Consider the following 22,110-nt stretch of genomic DNA (forward strand, 5'->3'; position numbering starts at 1 on the left):
GGCGAAGGAGCTGGGAAGACCTGGCACAAGAGTGCAGGAGCGGCAGGGATGACTGGGGCAGTACGCGATGCCGGTCGAGACGCCATGGTAAGAAGCACGGTTGCATCACTCTGCACGTGGGTGGCCGGCATGCAGGGCTGTACCCCTATGTCGGAAGCAGAGTTGTATCATCCAGCACTTGCATTGCTACCTGTGCTCTGCTGAGATGCAGGGCCGCACCCCCCCAGGTTGCTTAGGTTGGATGCAACAAGCTAGGACTAGAATCTGCCGTGGCACATGACATGGGCCCACTTGGTCCAGTTGAATAGAACACCTGGGTGTAGTACTGAAATCGTCAACTTAGAAAGTAAATATACCAGAGGATTTTGTGTAGCTAAGCTAGAACCCCCTCTGTGCTCGTTAGTATACACAGAGCTCAGAGAAAGCTGCTATTGTCTGGCCGCCTGAGATGGATCCTGTGACCCGACACATGTCCATCCACGGAGCGTCTTAAGTGAAGGCCTGTGAGTGGAATGGAGTTGCACACTGGATCTGAGCATGGTGGAGTTTGCATGTGCATGTGAGTGGGAGGAGACAGGTAACGTGTGAGGGTACTGAAACTGGATGTAGGAGTGGTGCAGCCAGGCAGGGGATGTGAAAGAGCTAGGGTTGAGCAGGGGATGTGAGAGAGCTAGGGTTGGGCAGTGGTTGTGAGAGTGGTGGAGCTGGGCCATGCATGTGAGAGTGGTGGATCTGGGCAGTGGACGTGAGGGCATTGAAGCTGGGTGTTGGAGTGCTGCGGGCGGACAGTGATGCAGAAGAGGTAGAGTTGGACAGTGATTGTGTGGGTGGTAAGGTGGGCAGTGGATGTTAGGGCATTGAAGCTGAGTGTTGGGAGTGCTGCAGATGGACAGTGGGTGCATGAGAGGTAAGAATGGACAGTGATTGTGTGGGTGGTGAGGTTGGCAGTGGATTGAAGGGCTCCGAAACTGGGTACTGGAGTGTATTGAACCAGATGCTCAGGTTTACGAAGTGACAATGTAGAGGTGAGCCACAGCGAAAGGCTCGAAAAATAGAACTTACTTTATTTGCACTACGGATAGGGTGGGATTGGTAAGTCTGGCCGCCCCCCTGGCTCACACAATTCCAATCAAACTGTCATCAACCAGACACGGACCCGAAGTCCGCATGGGAAAGTGCCCCCTAGAGGAAGAATCAAGAACACTTTGGCCCCTAGGGCACTTAAGTTTGGCAGCGAGTGGTTTCTTTTTTAGGGAAACGGGGGAGCTTATTGGTTGAAAAGGAAACTGCTGCAAGATGGTACTGCTGGGGGCTCTCGTCCTCAAGGTGGTGGCCAACTCATGAGAGGTACTCCATGCGGGAGAGGACTCTGCACATGCGTAGAAGTGCACGGGCACACATCACGGCGCGTGGAATCTCTCCAAAGAGGTACACTGGAGGGCGAGGACGCAAGAACTGCTGCTTCCAAGGTGAGGCTGCTGGTGGGAAGGGAGGGGCTCTACCGGGCGAGGAAGAACTGGGATTGGCAGGCTGGGCTCATTCTCTCCAGGTCTCTGGGAATGAAGGCTGCGTGTGAGGGTGCAGCTCTCACACGCTCAGCGCCCAGATCCACTGACTGCACGTCAGAGAGTGGGGCACACATGGAGAATAGTGGCGTTTGGGGTGAGCCGAGGATAGGACAAAGCTTGAGCAGCTGGTAGGGCTGGGGTGGTGCAGGGTTTGCAGAGAGGTGAGAGTGATATGAAGGGCTGAGGCGGCGCAAAGAGCAGGAGCTGCTGCTGCAGACAGACATTCAGGGAGGAACGAAAACTGCTGAGAGGAAGGTGGACGATGAAAAGCCTCAGAGGAGAGGTTCCAGCTCTGAAAAGGGGTCTTTTCAAACATACACTGGCTGGCTGTGCCGCTAAACAACATGCACGTTTCGATCATTCAAACCACATAAAACCCTTACGATCTTCAGTGTGCGCATATTTGTAACGTCCCCCAACCTTCACACCACCAATTGCGAAAGAAGTACACTTAACAAGTTTGCGGTATTCAACGGTAGAGCGCAGCTCAGATTGACTTCCAAACTTTTAAAGTCGCAGGTTTACGAATTGTGCAGATTGTATGCAAATGCATACACGCAACTACTATCGGTGACAGGGGCCATGTTGGACATGTTCTTTTATTTATTTTATGCATTTTTATATAGCGCAGACTTTACCCGGCGTCAGAGCGCTTCACAATAGGAACAGTAATGATACATGAGGTGAACATTACAAGTGAGCATGTTACAAAAGCAAACGTTACGTTACATGAGGCAATAGTGACAATTGTGCTTGTATTAAAGAGAAAACAAAACACAAGAGGTAGCAAACGGTATGTTACAATAGGAACAAGTTGCTGAGCCGTTGTATGTTGATAGGCGCTTCCGGCTGCAGGCTGCCCACCATCGTTTGCGGACTCCGGCCATATCTGGGGGGCTCCTGCTGGGTCTCGCCTCGCAGTCTACAGCCGAAGCGCGGCGTTGGGGCAAGAGAGAGGCTCTGAAGCAATCCTCGCACCCGTGTCCCACTCGATGAGCACGGACCGCTTCTTTCGACGCGGTGGCGGAATCGGAGCTTGCTTTTTCGCCGGGGGGGTCGCTGCTCACGCGCAGCTGGCGGCTCTCTATTTCTGGCATGCCTGCTGCCTCCGGCCGCGCGGCTCTGCACAGCTGCGGGCTCAGGTGGAGGAGGTCTCGGAGGAGGCGAGCAAGGCCTGCTCGTGCCATTCACCTCAGAAGCCCGCTTCCCCGTCCTCTTCGCGCTTCCCCCGGAGCCCCGGTTGTGCACCTCGATGAAGAAGGGATTGATTAAACACAGCGCCCTGTTGCTCTGGCTGCACTCCAGGTCTGCGTCCTCACAGGGAGAGCTGTCCGGCTGGTGTGAGGAAGGATGCCGCAGAAAGAAAAAAAAATAAACACACCCACCGCAGCGATGACGATGTGGAGAGGGAAGAAATTGCGGGAACGCCCCCGAATCTGGTCCGGCCTTGACGGACAGATCCGGCTTCCAATGGCTAGCCTCCATTTATGGAGCTAGCCAATGGGAGCCGGGGGCGGGTCATCGATCCCACATTATACTCATAAGGTTTTTTTGCACATGCGCACTACGTGCGCACTTGCAGGCAAAACCTAAAAATGAAATGCAGCACAGATTAAAAAACAGGAGGTGAGAGGCAAAAAGAGAGGGGAACCACACACAAAAGATGCCAGGTCTAACACTATCCATAGTGCAGTCCATCTAACACGTCCTTCACTGCATGTTTTGATGCAGGCATCGAAAGTAGAAGACCTGCAAATGACCTTGCTGTGATCATGTGATGTGTATTTGAATAAACTGGCTTGTTGACCAAGCTTTACCTTTGAACTGGAAGTGTTTGCTGAACAAGGGCTTCCCTGGTTTCCCTTAAAGTGCATGACAGGGTGGAGGCACATGAAGATTTGGACCAGGCATTTTTCAGGACTGAAGACATTGAAGACCTGCCCCTCTATGTAAAAATAATTATGTAGTGAAATTCCTAAGTCTGGGCATCAACCATTAGATAAAATGCACTCAGAAACCATTATCCTTTTTATACAATAAATTCCATCTTTTGAGAGACATCAATCAGAAAGAATACAGTAGTAACCTAACACACCCAGGGCTCAATTTAGAGATTGAACGACACGAGAGAGATACCTATCCGCAGACCATTTTGAGTCAGGTGGACCACCAGGTTTATACTGATTGAGTAAGATTTACTCCGTCAGTGTAAACTTTCCTCAGACGGCCAGAGGAGGCACGGGCTGTTGGAGGTAAGCCATCCGGCCGTCCACCGTACTTAGACTGAGTGATCTCATGGCCTTTACTTATTGTCCATCACAACCAAAAATAGGCACAGTAAAAAAGTAAAACAATTACCCCCACACCATGGGAGAACACTCCCACCGTGTTAGTGCCATTACTTTTTACTTTTCATAAAACAAACTCCTTCTTTGGGAGTTTGTTTTCGGAAAAGTAAAAACTTTTAAATGTTTGGTGTAAATGTCCATCACTAATGAGGGACACACATCATACTTTAAAGTGGCTTTATATGCCATGAAGGTGGTTCGTAAAAAGTCAACGAGTTCACCACTTCTGAACTCTAAATTTGGTGGAGTAAAGGAAGAGTGGAGAACGTAAAGTCCTCTGCCACTCAGACTGCCTTTACTCCATCCGCCAAACTCTAAATCTGGCCCAAAATGTAGAGCAGGAGCAAAGTGTGATCTCTGTAAACCCCTTGATGCAATCTAGTGGTCTGATTTCATGCACTTTAATTCTCTTAACTGTACCCCACATCATCTGAACATTGCTGGCTTTCAGCAGCCACATTCTGCTGTTTTAGTTGGTGGTTTGTGTTCTCCGTCCATTGCTGAGAACATTGCAGACACTGTGGGCCTGATTCCCAGAACTAACTTATGACAAAATCCTAAACTTACTACTTTTGGTATTCACAGAAGTTAGGATTTTGTCTTAAGTTTGTCTTAAAACAGACTTAAGACAAACTTAAGACAAAATCCTAACTTCTGTGAATACCAAAAGGAGTAAGTTTAGGATTTTGTCTTAAGTTAGTTCTGTGAATCAGGCCCACTATTATTTCAAGAAGCTTTGGCCCGAAGTGTCAGAACGCCATTTCCGGTGTTCTTGGTTTCTGCAAGGTCAGGGCAAACTGTACTGCAGCAATCACTTAAAGGGATTCTTCCCTAGAAATGGTTCAAATCTGTTGAATTTTAAGGCCACTGGGCACGAGAGGGAACCAGAAGACAAGAACTGCGAGGAAGAGAAAATCAGAATATGGCGTGTATGCATTTTGATGCAAAAATAATGAATTAACGTTGTAATAAAAACAGAAAAAATACTGACCAGTCCGCTATGGCCATGCTGGGCAGGACAGTCCTACGCAAACAGGTTTGGGCTGAACTGTTCCCATTGGGCGCAGGGTCAAGACTGATTTGCATATGCCTGGGTTCAAACTGGAATGGCATGGTGAGCAAAATAACAACAATGGATTTAGGCCCAGATCTCTGTACTGGGGTGAATGTATTACATTGTTCTGCATTCTGTCCATCAATTGTTGTTTTTACATTTGTCACCCCGAGTGGGATGGGTATGGCAGACGTGACTCCCATGCTCTCCACACCACTGGAGTCAAGCTATCCTGGCTGAAGACGGCTGATAGCCAGAAACCGGTCCTAGGATGCGTGATTCCGGTCCAGGAAAGACATGGCTTGGCTGTTCGGGCTGGACTGTTCCCATGAGGCACAGGGTCAAGGCTGATTTGCATATGGCCATGTCTGAACTGGGGTGGTGTGGAGTGCAAAAAAACGATGGATTTAGGCCCAGATCTCTGTACTGGGGTGAATGTATGACATTGATCTGCATTCTGTCCATCAATTGTTGTTTTTACATTTGTCACCCCGAGTGGGATGGGTATGCTCAGACGTGACTCCCATGCTCTCCACACCACTGGAGTCAAGCTATCCTGGCTGAAGACGGCTGATAGCCAGAAACCGGTCCTAGGATGCGTGATTCTGGTCCAGGAAAGACATGGCTTGGCTGTTCGGGCTGGACTGTTCCCATGAGGCACAGGGTCAAGGCTGATTTGCATATGGCCATGCCTGAACTGGGGTGGTGTGGAGTGCAAAAAAACGATGGATTTCGGCCCAGATCTCTGTACTGGGGTGAATGTATGACATTGTTCTGCATTCTGTCCATCAATTATTGTTTTTGCGAGTTGTAGAGTGGCACAGAGTGGAGTAGAGTGGCGTAGAATGGCACAGAGCGGAGTAGAGGGTCGTTCACTAGAGGCACGTAGAGTGTCGTAGTGTGTCGTATCGAAGAGTGTCATAGAGTATTGTGTGTAGAGTGGAGTGGCATAGAGTGGACATATAACATGCAAGAGCCAGATAAAAAGACAGTAAATGTAAGATGGAGAAAGAAAGAGACACAAAGTGCAATCAAAACCAGCCACCTTTGATATTCGGCAATCCCGGCATTCAGCAGTGCCGATGGTGGGCTCTGAAGGGAAACTGACAGAGGATTTTCATCTGAGACAGAGTACAGCTCCTACAGCAGTTGAAATGTTGTAGCCTAGGCAGGTCCTCCCGATTGGATGTGCAGCATCCCTAAGTGGAGATGCCTGGTATCTTGTAGTGTGGAGTTGATTGTACCTGATAGGAGCACAAAAATTGAAGCTACTACTCTGGAGGGTTTATTGACACCATCTGTGTCATCCGAGGGGAAAGCTTATTCAATGAACATAGAGCAAACCCTTCGAAGTATGGCTTCAGGATTAAACTATTGAATTACTTCATTTCTATTTGTGTCACTGGGTTGTTTTGATTGTGCTTTGATTTGGTGCCAACTTAATGAAGATCTGCTGACAGTTGGTTTTCACATGACTTGTTCTAACTCTTTTTATAATCTTATCAACAGTTTCTCATCTTCGCTTTGCCGCGCCACTGACTGGCAGTTGGGGTTATCTTTGTTTTTCATTTAATTCCATTTTAATAATTGAATAAAACATTTCCACAAATGTGTGCAATAAAACCATCCCCAATCTTCAACTGTGGCCTACAAAACAGATTTAATAACAAGCATTTGTAATGCCATAGGTCTCACATTTTTGAGAGTTAGAGCTAGATATTGACGTCTTTTATCTATGTGTTTTGGTTTGAGGTGTAGTGGATGTATGAACAGAGACACAGCTATAGCACTGCCTGGAGGACTTAGAATGAGGACTTTTCACTGGGACCAGAGAAACAGCTGCAGCACTGTCTAGAGGAACTAGAATGGTGAATTACTGACAGGACCAGATATTCAGCTGTAGCATTGTCTAGAGGACTATGAATGAGGAATTACCAACAGGGCCAGAGAAAAAGCTAGCCAGCACTGTCTAGAGGACTTAGAATGAGCAATTACCAATGAGACTAGAGAAGAAGCTAGCAGCACTGCCTAGAGAATTTAGAATGAGGAATTACCGCTGGAACCAGAGAAGCAACTAGCAGCACTGTCTAGAGGACTTTGAATGAGGAATTACCACTGGGAACAGAGACGCAGCTGCAGCATTGCCTAGAGGACTTAGAATGAGGAATTACAGATGGGACGAGAGTAGCAGCTAGTGGCACTGAGTAGAGGACTGAGAATGAGGAATTACCACTGGGATCAGAGAATTAGCTGCAGCACTGTCTCGAGAACTTAGAATGAGGAATTATCAACAGGACTAGGGCAGCATCTAGCAGCACTGCCTAGAGGACTAAGAATGAGGAATTATAACTGGGACCAGAGAAGCAGCTGCAGCAATGTCTAGAGAACTTACAATCAGGAATTAGCACTGGGACCAGATAAGCAGCTGCAGCACTGTCTAGAGGACTAGGAATGAGGAAGTACCACTGGGAACAGAGATACAGCACTGCCTAGAAGACTTGGAATGAGGATTTATGGATGGGACCAGAGAAGCTGCTAGTAGCACTGTCTAGAGGACTTAAAATGAGAATTACCGACAGGACCAGAGAAGCACCTAGTAGCACTGGCTAGAGGACTAAGACTGAGGAATTACCACTGAGAACAGAGATGCAGCTGCAGCACTGCCTAGAGGACTATGAATGGGGAAATACCATTGGAAACAGAGACACAGCTGCAACACTGTCTAGAGGACTTAGAATGGAAGAATTACTGACAGAACCAAAGAAGCAGCTGCAGCACTGTGTAGAGGACTTAGAATGAGGAATTACAGATGAGACCAGAGGAGCAGCTAGCAGCACTGTCTGGAGGACATAGAATGAGGAATTACTGACGAGACCAGAGAAGCAGCTTCCAGCACAGCCTAGAGGACTAATAATGAGGAATTACCACTGGGACCAGAGAAGTAGCTAGCGGAACTGACTAGAAGACAAAGAATGAGGAATTACTACTGGGAACAGAGAGGATATAGAATGGGGAAACATCACTGGGAAAAGAGACACAGCTGACACATTTGTGACAGGTAAAGAACAAGATTGACAGCCCTTGTTTACAGAAACAGAGCAACGGAGCTCCGAGCTAGAGAAAAATAGTTAATGCTAAAAACAAAAAATTGGGGCAAAGGGAGCTAGAGAGTAAAGTCACATTTCTAACATTGTAACGTTGAGACTGTTCAACTCTATCTTGAGTGATCCAGACTCTGTAGATCATAAGTGAAAGCTACATTTGTAGACCTCAAGGCCATTAATCAGAAAAAATAATGTGCAAAACGAACTGAAATGGACACAAGCAAAATGAGCCCTGTAACAGGGCCTATCGCTATATTAGACGGAACAACAGACCAAAAAGACAGACAAATGGGCACGATTTACCATTCAAAAGTAAGGAATTTAGAAAGGCACCCGGAACAACCAATAACAAGCGAAGGGCAGGCTTAAAAGCCTATCTACTCAATACACCATGCCTCGCAGAGCAGCGCATGCGCGCTGTTAGGCTCGACCTAAAAACGGTAGGCATACCAATATAACACTTGAAATCACAAAATACATTATAACTTATTATTTAAGTCCCCAAAACTAATAAAAATATAAAAATAGTGCAACTTCCAGAAAGCTGTGACAAAAATAGAAGATAACATTTCAGCACACAGTACGCAGAACTTGAATGATAAGTTTTCAAGAATTGGGGTAATTGCGATTCAGATATGCTAAAGCAGCCTCTTTACATCTTCAAAGGCCCAGGGGGTTAAAATCAAGTTTGGAAACCCTCCTTTGAATGTTTTCAAGACCTTGCTGCACAGAGGATTCTCCCTGTTTTTCTTCCAAGTGGCTGTGAAGACCAGAAAGGGAAACAAGCATTGGTAAAGCCAAATAGGTCTCGTCTGTTTTATCCATGTTTTGCAGCAATGCTGTTAAGCAGCGTGGCTGCTGTGCAGCATGGCTACAAGTAATACAAAAAAGTGCCATAATGCAACCAGTGCTAGCTGTATCATAGTGTTTTTTTTTAGCTGTTTGCTCCCCCAAGGCAATATGGAGGAAGTGAGGGAGAGAAGGACAGGCGAAAGGGGATGGGAGAGCAGATGGGCAGTGGAGAAAACAGATAGACAATTGATCAAGCGGACAGTGGGAGATTTCTGACTGAGAGATCTAGATATTGCTTCCAGGGGATATCATACAACCTGCTGACTTTATTAATCTCCTGCCAAATTAAGTACTTTAACATGCCTATTTAAGTGGACTCTAGCTTTATCAAGGATATGACAAAAGATGCTTTATGGACTCACATCTGTTTATACGGTTTGAGTTCCAGCGTGACCTGAGCGTGTACAGTACTATCTGACAGTCCAAACAAAATTCTGTAGATCACCATTAAAAACATCTGTGTTGTGTTCCAATTGTCCAAGTAAAATAGACCATGACAAATTTGACATTGGAAACAATGTTCTTGGCATTATCCCTAACTAGGGCCTAACAAAAAATCCAACAGTTTCCTACTCAATTGCAGGAAAGAAGAATTTAAGGCTAAGAAATTTGAGGTTACTGTTGATTGATAATGTTCTGATCCCCCTTTTTCTCCTAACCACATAATGAGATATACAATATATAGTGATGTAATCTAATCATCACCGAAACATTCTCTCCTTTTATAGTGATTTTCCTTCTCCGTACCACAATCTTTGCTTTTTCAGTGTATATAATGAGCTTACTAGCTTACATTAGGATTCAAGGCTTGGTAAGCTTTGTTGTGGTCTGTGTGTTCGAGAAGTTCTGTATCATAGCTATATAGGAGGAGCGGCCGGTGCTGAAGGCTCCAACATTAGGAAGAGTAGGAAATATATATTAATTGAACATTAAATTTAAATTTAAACGCTTTAAACTAGAATGCTTTGTAATTCATAACTCTAGTTTTAACTATCTCTTGGCATCAGATTGTACTGATTGGCACCTGAAATGAATATCTATGTTGGTGTATATATACAGCTGCTAATGTTGTTATGTGACTGTGACAAAGCTGCAGAAGAAATGTTAGTGTGGTTGCCATCCACCCATCACTTTATGTACCTCTGTGCACTTTTTCTCCTGTTTTTTAGAACAATATGCAAGAATAGAGTAAAGCTTTTTGTTTTTTTGTACAAAAGGCTTTGCCTGATCTTTGTGGATTGGACTGTGAGCAGCAACACTAAGGCATTCAGCAGTTAGTTGTGTTTTTGTGGATCTGAAGGAACCTGATTGTGATCTGTCAGAGAGCAAACCATTGAAGTGCTTGGCCTTTTATTTCCATTGTGCAGGAAGGATTGTGTGGAGAGTAACATGTCATGGTCAGGGGTGTGAAACACTTCTTATAGATCTATCATTATCAGCAGTCACGAGTCCCTGCTGTCTTTCGTACTGAGAATAGCATCCGCTATTCGTAGGGCTGCTGACCCCCTACAGCAGTTAGGAGTTTAAGAGGTCATTGTTGGAAATGTGCAACACTACTCACACAAATATCACTTTTTCCATATTTTTTCGAAGAAAGGGGAGTGTATGTACAAAATCGCATTTTTTTTGCGATTTCTTAAAATTCCTTAATTGCGATTAGCAAATTGCGAATCACAATTAAGGAATACTTTCCCATTCATTTCTATGGGCCAGGAGGCCCATAGGAATGAATGGGAAGTTATTCTCAATTTGCGATTGCAATTTGCTAATCGCAAATTGAGAATAATTTCAAGGGTGCAGGTGTGTCCAAAGGACACCCTGTTACACCCCTGAAATATGCATGGGTGCACATGTGGCGCACATACATGTCCTAAGGGCATGTATGTGCATCACATGGCACTTTGAAAAATGCATAAATGTGCATTTTTCAAGGAATTCGCAATTTACCACCAACTAGAAGTTGGTGGTAATTTGCGATTCCTTAAGGACATTTTTGCAAATTTTTTTTGCTTCATACATTGCATTTAAGGAATCGCAAAATTTGCGATTCCTTAAATGCAATTGTAAAATAAGGAATCACTTTTTTGCGATTCCTTGTTTTGCACCAGATTTTGCTTTATACATACCATTTAGCAAATTTGCATTCGCAAAGGCCGAAATCGAATGCGAATTTGCTTGATACATGTGGCCCTTACTCTTTTCAGGAGATCCCTTAAGACATACCTTTTGAGCCAGGAATACTCAATCATTGTGTTGTTTCTGACTTCTAGCGCCAAGAAATCACTGGTGTACTACAGTCTCAACAAATATCCCAACAATAACTATAAACATTTGAGTAGTAGGAAAATCTGACCCAATTTTAATGCTTATGGGAAAACTCCTACTTCTAGAGACATTTACTATTTAGAGGACTAGTGGGACCATGTCTTGGGCACAACATTTGAGCATGTTTGCTCGAGTGCGGTCGCCATACAATGAGGGATTGGTTGAAACAATAATATAGATAATGGGGCAGATTTACAATAATAATAATAGGGACATTTATAAAGCGCTGAGTTACGCGCACCGGCGTGTCCACGCACTAAAAGTGGGAGAGGCAGCTTACAGGGAGCACAGAAACTGAGCAGACATTATTTGGTATAATGGAATGTTTTTAGTTTCGCTCGGAACCTAGTTTCCTCCGGTTCCAGGCGCAGGTCCGCTGGTAGTTTATTCCAATTATTTGCCGCTAAGCATCTAAAGGACCTTCCTCCCATGCGGGCCCCTCCAGAGTTCAGTTGCTAGTTGCAACAATTATATGACCCTGCTCTGACCCTCACAGCAGGCTCATAGAATAGCTACAAGTAGGCCACAAAGGTCCTGGAAAAAAAATTGCACTGCAACAGAAAGCAAATTACAGATAAGGAAGCAGGTGCCAGACTGGAATTTTAAAACAGTGACACATTAATAAATCAACCCCAAATTAATTCATGTCAGTTGAAGCAGGCAGGTGTGCTTGCTTTTCCCCCCCATAATCTACAGTGATGATGAACCAGAGGGTGGCATTGATGCACCAGAGGATGGCATGGGTAAAACAGAGGGTGGCAGGGGTAAAACAGAGGGTTCTTGGAACCTGTGATGATGAACCAGACGTAGAAACAACATAATCGTGACCGTTGCGAGCCGACATGTAAGTTCGCAATTGCGAACTGGTACAAAACCCTCGCGAACTGGCAGAAATCCTTGCGAACTGGCAGAAATCCTTGCGAACACACAAAAAAAAAGAAAATCTGCAAATTCGCGAGAATTCGCGGATTTTGCGGGTTGCGAGTTCGCAAATTCGCAAAATTCGCGAACGCCAGATTCGCAAAATTCGCCCATGCTTACATGGGAGGAAGATCCTTCTCCTACCTGGCGGCCAAGACCTGGAATTCTCTGCCCTCTCACCTCCGCCTTACACAGAACAACATTTCCTTCAGAAAGGAACTTAAAACCTGGCTATTCGATAAAAAATGCACCCCTCCCCCAAGCGCCTTGAGACCCTCCGGGTGAGTAGTGCGCTATATAAATTCTTGAACTTGAACTTGAACTTAGGTCACAAGACAGATGCTGAAGACAATAAATACTACAAGAAAGAAGATACCATGATACAGCTGTGGATGGGGGCCAAGGAGCGCAAAAGGAGTCAAATAAGGTAACATAGAACAAGAGGAATTATCAAAATGGATAACAACATAGGTGAGACTAAAATGGAAGGAGAGTGCACAACAGAATAAAGGAAAAGGTGGGGCAAAGTAAGAAATAAAGATGAAAACAAAGAACAAATGAAGAATGGAAAGAAGGAAAAGAAAAAGTGGAGGAATGAAATACTGGGAGAGGAAGGAAGATGGGTATGGAATTAAGGAACGAAAGGAGGATAGAAAGATGGTATGTTGGCAAAAAGGGTGCCAAAAATAAAGTAACAAGGGGGGCGTGGCTTGGCGGGCGAAGATGGCGGTCGTAGCCTTGTAGAGCCCCCGCCGGCCCGGACCTAATCCGATCATTTATCCTGGCCCCCGAGCCCACTGTTGATACCCAGTGGTTGGCATCGATCTGGCGAAGTCTCCTGTCTACTTTGGTGTGTCGATCCTGCATTTCTTCCCTTCCTGTGATCGGAGGGAGGCGACGGCGACGTGCGGCCTGGTGACCGGCCGGAGACCGGGGTCCTCGAGTTTCGCGACGCCTGGTGGCGGTTGCGATCTGGCGGGTATAGGTGGCATCCGCTGCGCCGCCCTTGGCTCAACTTTACAGCTATGATCGCCTGGAGATCAGGACGGCGCCACTGGCTCCTACTCTACGAGTGGACGACTCTTCCCCTGTGTGACCGGAGAGGGGCGACGACACAGCGAGGCCCCGTGGCCGGCTGGAGACTGGGGTCATTGTGCTCCGAGGCCGCCGGTGACGGGCTGGCGGACGGTGGTGGCATCCGCTGCACCGCTCTTGGCTTGGCCCGTTGGCTGCGGCGACCCACGGATCACGGAGCCGCAGCTTATTTCTGAGCTTTGGACGGCCGCTCGTGGCGACGAGTGTGGGCGAGGCCTGTCCCGCCTGGGTGAAGCCGGGACCTCGATTTTCGCGACACCTGGTGCCGACCGGCCCGCCATCTTCTTTGTGACTTCATTGCTGCCGTTCCATCCAAGACTTGCGACAGTGCCCAACGGTCCCTGGGTGTTGTTTGCCCTGCCCGGCGTGTGCCATGACCAGGGATAGAGGAGGTGGCCCGCCTAAACATGGCCCCATCGACAAATTCACCGGGCCGAGTGGCGGTTCTGGGGCGGCCGGTGGCAGCGGTGGCCCTGGACCGGACAATGCAGCTATACTGGCGGCTATCACCCAGTCCCGGGACATGCTTGATGCCAAAATTGGGGCGGTCGGGGCGGATGTCACGCTCCTGCGCCAGGACCTCCGCAACGCGGTGGAGCGGATCACCGGGGCTGAGACCCGCATCGCAGCGACCGAGGGTGACATTGGGGCCCTGAAGAAACGGTTGGCGGAGGTGGAGGGAGTTCAAAAGACACTGGCGGCCCGTGTGGAAGATGCCGAAGGGCGCGCGCGGAGAAACAACCTCCGCTTCATTGGCTTTCCGGAGCGGTGCGAGAAGGACAACACAGAGAGGTTCTTGACCCAGTGGCTGGAGAGCTGGCTCCCCGAAGGGGCACTGTCTACGTGCTTCGTGATCGAGAGGGCCCACAGAGCTCTGACCCAGCGGCCGCCGGAGGGTGAGCGCCCGCGGCCTGTCATCGCCCGGCTGCTCAATTACCATGACCGGGATGTTATCCTGCGGGAGGCGAGGAACAAGGGCTCGCTCGCCTTCGAGAATCATACCATCATGATATTCCCGGACTACACGAAGATGGTGCAGCAGCAGAGACAATCCTTCATGGACGCTAAGGCTAAGCTGAGAGGACTCAAGCTCCAATACTCTCTCCTGTATCCGGCCCGCCTGCGGGTGGTGTATCAGTCCCGGACCCATTTCTTTGATTCACCGGAGGAGGTGTTTCGCTGGACCGACGAAGCGGTGCGACTCCGGCCGCACCCCCAGCCGGGACTGGACCCGGGCAGGTCCCAGGGATCGACGCCAGAGCGGACGGATCGCCCGAACAGGAAGGGCCGCCATCGGAGGTCCCGCTCTAAGAAGAGGTCGGCCTCCGCCAGTGCATCGCAGTCGGGTGGTGCCAGGGACTCGGAGCACTCCGATGCGGGCAGCTGAACATTGCTGGGACTAGATTCTTTTTGCTGAACGTTGAGTTGCCCTACTTTGGCTGGTGAGACTGTTTTATTCTGTCTTTTGTATGCCGGTCGGTTCCCATGTGAGGACTCCAGTTGCTTTTCATGGGGACACTGTGGGGCTCGGGGGGTACCGTTTGTGGGCCTCAGACCCTCACGGATGTGAGCGTTGTTGGGGGGGGTGGTGTGTGTGTGCCATGGTTGGGTTGTTGGGATCCATTGGTATGGCGGGCCCTGGGTCCTCTGTTTTGGACCCGGGTCTCTCCATGCCGCGACAGATACTTCAAAGTTTTCTGAGGTATTGGGGTGGTGGGTGTGGGGTGTGGGGGGTGGCTCTTGTGTTGCTAATGTTGGGGGAGTTCGGGGTCGGGGGGGGGTTGCTGAGTGCATGGGCTGGGGGGGTGGGACCACACGTGTCTGGGGCTTTGATTTTTGTTGATTTGCGGGTTGCGCCAGGGTGGGACGGAGGGTCGGATTCTAGACTTTGGGATGATAATGGCTGATACTGTGACTATGTCTCCTCAAAAGACTCTACGGGTTGTGACATGGAATGTGAGGGGTATCCTGGATAAAATCAAGCGTGGGGCTGTGCTGCGATGGGGGAAGAGGGAGATGGTGGATGTGCTTCTGCTCCAGGAGACTCATATGCTGGGTTCTAAGGCCCTTAGCCTTCAGAGGTTTGAATATCAACAGGTTTATCATGCGGGCTTCACGAGGGGGTCGCGGGGGGTGGCCATACTGGTACACCGTAGGGTGGCCTATGTTCATGAGAAACAATGGATTGATCCTCAGGGCCGGTATGTCTTTATCAAGGGCCTGCTGGGTTCCGAGCCAGTGGTTTTTGGTAGTGTGTACGCCCCTCCCCCCCTGCAGTGGGCCTTGTCCGAGAGGCTGTTCGCGCTGTGGGACGAGATTCCGGAGGTTCTGACCATGGTGGGAGGCGATTGGAACGAGGTTATGATGTGGGCCTAGATCGCCTGAGACGAGCTCCTGTTATGTCTGACCCCCCCCCCCCCGCGGCCGCTCCCACCAGATTGTGTGCGACTGTGAGTGGTCTGGGCTGGATTGATGTTTGGCGGCATTTTCACCCTGCGGTGCGTGCATTCACGTATGTGTCGGCGGTGCATGGGTCCTTTTCGAGACTGGATTATTTGTTTGTACCAGGTGCCTGCCTGAGTCGCGTCAGGGATGCCGAGATACTCCCCAGAGGCCTCTCGGACCACTCCCCTGTCCTAGCCACCGTGACCCTTCCCTCTAAACGACAACCTTTTCGCTGGCGTATGTCCTCCTGGCAGCTGCAGCGGCCGGAGTATGTGACCCATTTACGCGAGGCAATTGACCACTTCTGGCGAGAGAATTTGGTGGGGGACGTCGACGCACTGGTTGTGTGGGAGGCGATGAAGCCTACGCTCCGGGGCGTTGATATAGCTTGGTGTGTGGCAGCTCGGCGAAAACATCGGGAGGCTATTGTGACTGCAGCGGCCCGCGTTGAGGAGCTGGAGCAGCGTAGTCGACTCGGGGGTGATGAGGGCGTCGTGAGACAGCTCTTGCAGGCCCAACAGATGTATGCCTCAGTCCTGTACGAGGAGGCCTGACTGGCGTGGCTCGCCACGCGCAGCAGGGTGTACCAGTGGGGCGACAAATCCTGCACCATGTTGCATAGGCTGTGCCAGGCGACTTTCCAGCCCCTAGTGCTGCCTGGTCTCACGGCGGACGATGGCTCGGTCATGACCGACCCAGATTTGCTGGCGGCAAGCTTTGCCCGCTACTACGAGGCGCAATACGCTCCTCGTGATCCTTTGATGGTAGATGAGATTGCCTCGTACCTGGATGACCTGCTACCGCAGGCAGTCCCCGACGAGACCAGAACCGCCTTGGAGGCCCCGCTTACGTCTGAGGAACTCGGGGAGGCCCTAGGCCAATTGAACACTGGCAAGGCGCCCGGCCCGAGCGGTTATCCTAGTGAATTTTACAAAAAGTTCCACGTCCAGCTGGGACCCCACTTTCGCAGTGCCCTGGAGGCGGCACGGGCCCGGGGCGAATTGCCACCAGACTGGCGTCATGCCGAGATAGTGGTATTCTTGAAGCCGGGCAGGGCGCCGGACCGACACGACTCTTACAGGCCGATCTCCCTCCTCAACATCGAGGCCAAGATCTTGGCGAAGGCCCTGGCGAACCGCCTTTTGCCTCACATTGCTGACCAGGTCCACCCTGACCAGGCCGGATTCATGCCACACAGGGCCACCCGGCATAATATCCGACGGGCGCAGGCGGCGGTTGACGCCATGGGCACTAGAGACGAACAGGCGGCACTCCTTCTTGCGGACATGGACCGAGCCTTCGATTCAGTGAGTTGGGCGTATCTGTTCACCTTGTTAGCCCACCTTAATCTGGGGCCTGTCTTCCTGTCATATATTCGTCTCCTCTACACTAATGTTACGGCTTCGGTCCGCGTGGCCGGCGCTGTCTCTGGGCGCTTCCGCATCGGGCGTGGTACTCGACAGGGTTGCCCGCTGTCCCCATACCTTTTTGCCCTCGCCATGGAGCCCCTGGCGTCGCGGATACGTATGGATGCCCGACTACGTGGCTTTGTCTGGAACAACGACCTGGCGGATAGGATTGCATTGTATGCAGATGATGTTCTGCTATTCCTCACTGATCTGCGGCGCTCGGGTCCCCGGGTTTTGGAGATCATGCGGGGGTTTGGCGAGGTGTCGGGGCTCCATCTCAATCTGAACAAATCGACCCTGTGGGTCTTGGGTGGCGGAGTGGTTGCTGACCCATGGGCCGCCGAATTGCGTGTGGCGACGGATGGCCTAAAATATCTAGGCGTCTTCCTCTCGGACTCGCGGGCTGTGGCCTGGGCACGTGGTGTCTTGCCGGTGTGGGAACGGGTCCAGACAGACGTTAAAACTTGGTCCAGAATGCAACTCACGATTTTTGGGAGGTCGGCCATCTTTAAGATGGTGGCGCTGCCGCGGCTGTTATACCAACTCCAAAACTTCCCACACCCCATTGGCATGGAGTGGTTCCGCCAGGTTAACTCGGTGCTGGGCCGCTTCCTGTGGGATGGTGGTGCGGCCAGGGTGGCCTTGAAGACGTGCTTTCTGTCCACATACTGTGGTGGCTTGGCCACCTCGGACCTCCTCTCCTATTACCAAGCGTCTCACCTACTTGTCCTCAATGAATGGTGGTATGGAGACAGGGGGGATCCGGCCTATGCCCTGGAACGACTACTCATGGGAGATCGCACGCTTCACACTATTCTTTATTCGGCTCGCATACGCCGTGGATTGCCGTCGGTCACTAAAGTGGTCTTTACGGTGTGGCGGCAATCCCTGCGCCGCATGGGTTGGTGGGGCAAATTAACAGCTGAAACGCCGCTGTGGCACAATGGCCTGCTTCCAGAACTGGCGGCCTTGGCTGGGTTTGAGGGCTGGGAGGCTATTGGAGTTACACAACTGGGCCAGGTCATGTCCGGAGCCACCCTCAAGTCCTTCGAGGAGCTCCGAGCGGAGTTCCAGATGCCTCAGTCCCAGTTCTTCCGCTACCTCCAGCTGCGGCATGCCCTCGCCCCGAGCATTGCCGGCCTCGACTCCCTGCCAGAGTTCAGTCCGATTGAGGCAAAGGTATTTATGTGAGACTTGGGAGACAAGAAAGTCTCTAGGATTTATCAGACACTTGTTATCCACTGCTCCTCCACTCTCCACTCCCTTCGGGAGGCGTGGGAGATGGACGTGGGTGCCCTTGATGAGGACGATTGGAGGGAGGCGCTGGAATCCCCGCGCGGCACCGCCGTTGCGGTTCGGCTCCGCCTGATCCAATTCAAATATTTGCACCGTGCTTATTATACGCGTGAGCGTCTGTGGAAGGCTGGATTGATTGCCTCACCGGAATGCCTGCGCTGTGGGGAAGTGCCTGGCTCAGTGATGCATACGGTGTGGTCGGGTGGTCGCCTCACTGGGTTTTGGAGGGGTGTGTGGAGCTGCCTGGCTGAGGTCCTGGGCTGGGATCTTCCTCGTACCCACCGGCTGGGCCTGCTGCATATTATGGAAGGGGTAGGGGGCAACGTATATAAGCGTCACCTGTTGCTCCTGGGGCTGGTTGTGGCCAAACGCGACCTGGCTCGGGCATGGAAATCAGTAAGGCCCCCCCCCCTGTCTGCATGGAAGGCTGGGCTTGATTATTTTATGGGCCTGGAAAAGCCGGTCTTCGAGGCGCGGGGCTGCCCGCGCAAACATTTCAAGATTTGGAAGCGGTGGGCCGACTACCGTGGCCTGTCCTTGGACCCCCCGGCGGAGCAGGAGGAGGACGTTTGAGCACAGTGACATTTCTGGCCTGATGCGGCAAAGCCCTGGTTGCGTTCTACCTGCTTATTCTTTGTGCGTTTCCTTTTTATTGCTGCTCTTTTGTACACGTGTGGTGGGGGGGATTGTTGGGTACGGGGGGGGTGTCGTTGGGGGTTAGAGTAGGCTGCTGGGGCATTTCTAAAACTGAGCTAATTTGGTACTTGCTTCATCCTTTACTGTCTATGTCATCGTTACATTGATACTGTTGTGGTGATCTTGGTGTGTGGAGATACCGCATTCTTGATACTTTTATGCTCAATAAACTTGGTTTTGAAAAAAAAAAATAAAGTAACAAAGAACTAAAAAAAGAAACATGGGAGGAGGGAAAGAAAAGCAAAAAGCTGGGAAATAGAATGAAATAACGTGATGATGGGAAAATGTAGGAAGGTGGAAGAAAAGAAGGAACAAAGGATGATGAAAGGAAGGCAGGAAGAAGACCAAGATAGAAAGAATGAAACTCAGGAAAGAATAAGGAAAAAAGGGAGACCGAGCAGTGTGGGATGACAGCAAGAAAGGAAGAAATAAAAAAGAATTAAAGGAATGAAGGAAACAAATATTGAAAGAAGAAAAGTAAATTTGATAGCATAAAGAAGAAAAGAAAGACAAAAAGAAGTAGAATCAAATGAAAGAATAATACTAATAATAATAATAATAATAATACAAGCCCCCTGCGCGACTTTTGCGTCACTTCCCCATGTTAAAAATGACGCAAAAATGGCGTAAGGGGCTTGTAAATCTGCCCCAATGTCTTTAGGGCCGAGTTCTTTGAATGTCGAACATTTTTAATGCTTTCATGGTATTTTCAGCTTGGCTTTCGCATCTCAGTTTCAGTTACCTTCTTTGGCTATTTAGACGAAGATTGCAATGTTGGTAGGAACCACTTCGGAAGTCATCACCACCATACAGCTCTATTGATGTGAGGAATCCTGCTTGCTGTCTCTTAGGTGGATGGCACACTGCCCTTATGAGACTGTAACACCCACAGTGCCTAGTCCACGTGATTTTATCTCGCCTCGGACATTTACCTCTTGAACTCTGGTTCAGATCAATATCTTTCATGATAACCTCTGTGCATAAAAAACAGCAAGTCTACCCTGTAGGTGCAGATCAGCAAAGAATCACCTGCTATTTATTACCATTGTTGGGGGGGGGGGACACATTGTGATGCACTCCAGGCTTTCCTTCCCATGGGTCTCGCCCCCCACAGTCCCCAAGGGTAATACGTATCTTATTACACTGTACATATGAATATCATATACATACATGCATACATATCGTATTGCACAATCTGCATTTCTACTATGTGTTATTTATATTTGTTGATTGCACATTGGATCTTGTGTTATTGTTGCCTGACACACAATCTACCATTATTAATGTGACATCTAGTTGTACAGAGCTGCCTATTCATCGACGCAAAGACATTGCCAATAAGGTAGTAAGATAACTCTGAGTGAAGCTCCGAACAAGGAGATCGTATGTAACATGGAGTGAAATGTTTGACCCCAGTAGGGCCAACGCGGCCCTTCTTCCTTCTGAATCAATTCACTTGGGTGCCATTCAGTTCAATAATATGTTATATGTGTATTAGTAACGCGCACTATCACCCACGAGGGTATTCATAGCACTACAGAATAGCAAAATTACCGTGACGAGCTCCATAGAAACAAGTTGTGCAGCTTGGGTGTAGTGCAGGGTCGCAGTTTCCAAAGCTTCTTGGCGCTGTTAGGGTGTCTCAGAGAGTGTGGAATGGTTGCTCCTGCTAGAGGGTGCTCAATGTGACGGTCCAGCCTCAACCTATGTTTGTGTGTTTTCACCTTTAGTGTAACAGTACAATCAGCCGCGGTCCGTGCAGGTAACAGCGGTGGGGCGGTGGGTCCGCGTGGGGTGGGATTTCGGGGGACGATGCTGAGGGAAAATGAATTATTTATTTAATTTTCCCTCTACATCGTCCTTCGGACTCCCCTCCCCCCAACGCGGCCCCACTGCCCCACCGCTTTTTCCTGCATGGACCGCGCCTGCTCTTGAACAACAGAAGTGCCTTTGGAACACCTTGGGAGTGCACTTAGAATGCTGGCGGGCTTCAGTCAGAAACGGGTCTGACAGCTGACGGAGCTGCGTAGGGAATATTAGGAACATCACTAGAAGTGAAATAAACTCACAAAGGTAAACTTACACTTTTGTGTAAGTTTACTACTTTTCGGTATTCACAAAGGTAAACTTGGACCAAAAGTCTAACTTTACTAGTAGTAACTTACCTTTAATAAAGCCGAAAAGTACTAAAGTTAGACTTTTGGTCTAAGTTTACCTTTGTGAATACCGAAAAGTACTAAAGTTAGACTTTTGGTCTAAGTTTACCTATGTGAATACCGAAAAGTACTAAAGTTAGACTTTTGGTCTAACTTTACCTATGTGAATACCGAAAAGTACTAAAGTTAGACTTTTGGTCTAAGTTTACCTATGTGAATACCGAAAAGTACTAAAGTTAGACTTTTGGTCTAAGTTTACCTATGTGAATACCGAAAAGTACTAAAGTTAGACTTTTGGTCTAAGTTTACCTATGTGAATACCGAAAAGTACTAAAGTTAAACTTTTGGTCTAAGTTTACCTATGTGAATACCGAAAAGTACTAAAGTTAGACTTTTGGTCTAAGTTTACCTATGTGAATACCGAAAAGTACTAATGTTAGACTTTTGGTCTAAGTTTACCTTTGTGAATACAGAGAAAATACAAAAGTTACACAAAAGTGTAAGTTTACCTTTGTGAATATGGCCCACCGTCTTCAGCTACACAAGCCTTCCTCTCTTTGCTGCTCCTGCTTTCAAGCAGGTTTCTCGACAGCATTCACACTGGAGGCGTGCACCACCACCACCACCACTTCTCAGGGTGGGTGGGGCGCCACGGACCCTCAGCTGTGTATCTGTGGCATTCATTGGATGTCTCTTTCACAACATCTGGCTGCACCTCACAGACCCTCCACTTCATATAATGAGGATGGTAAGTAGATGCAACTTTGGGCCTGTCCCACCGGCATCTGTTCTCTACATGTTGCGCTGAAACACAACTACAATTTGTCATAACAAGATTGGA

This window comes from Lissotriton vulgaris, chromosome 9, assembly GCF_964263255.1.
Source record: "Lissotriton vulgaris chromosome 9, aLisVul1.2, whole genome shotgun sequence".
Classification (NCBI taxonomy): Eukaryota; Metazoa; Chordata; class Amphibia; order Caudata; family Salamandridae; genus Lissotriton; species Lissotriton vulgaris.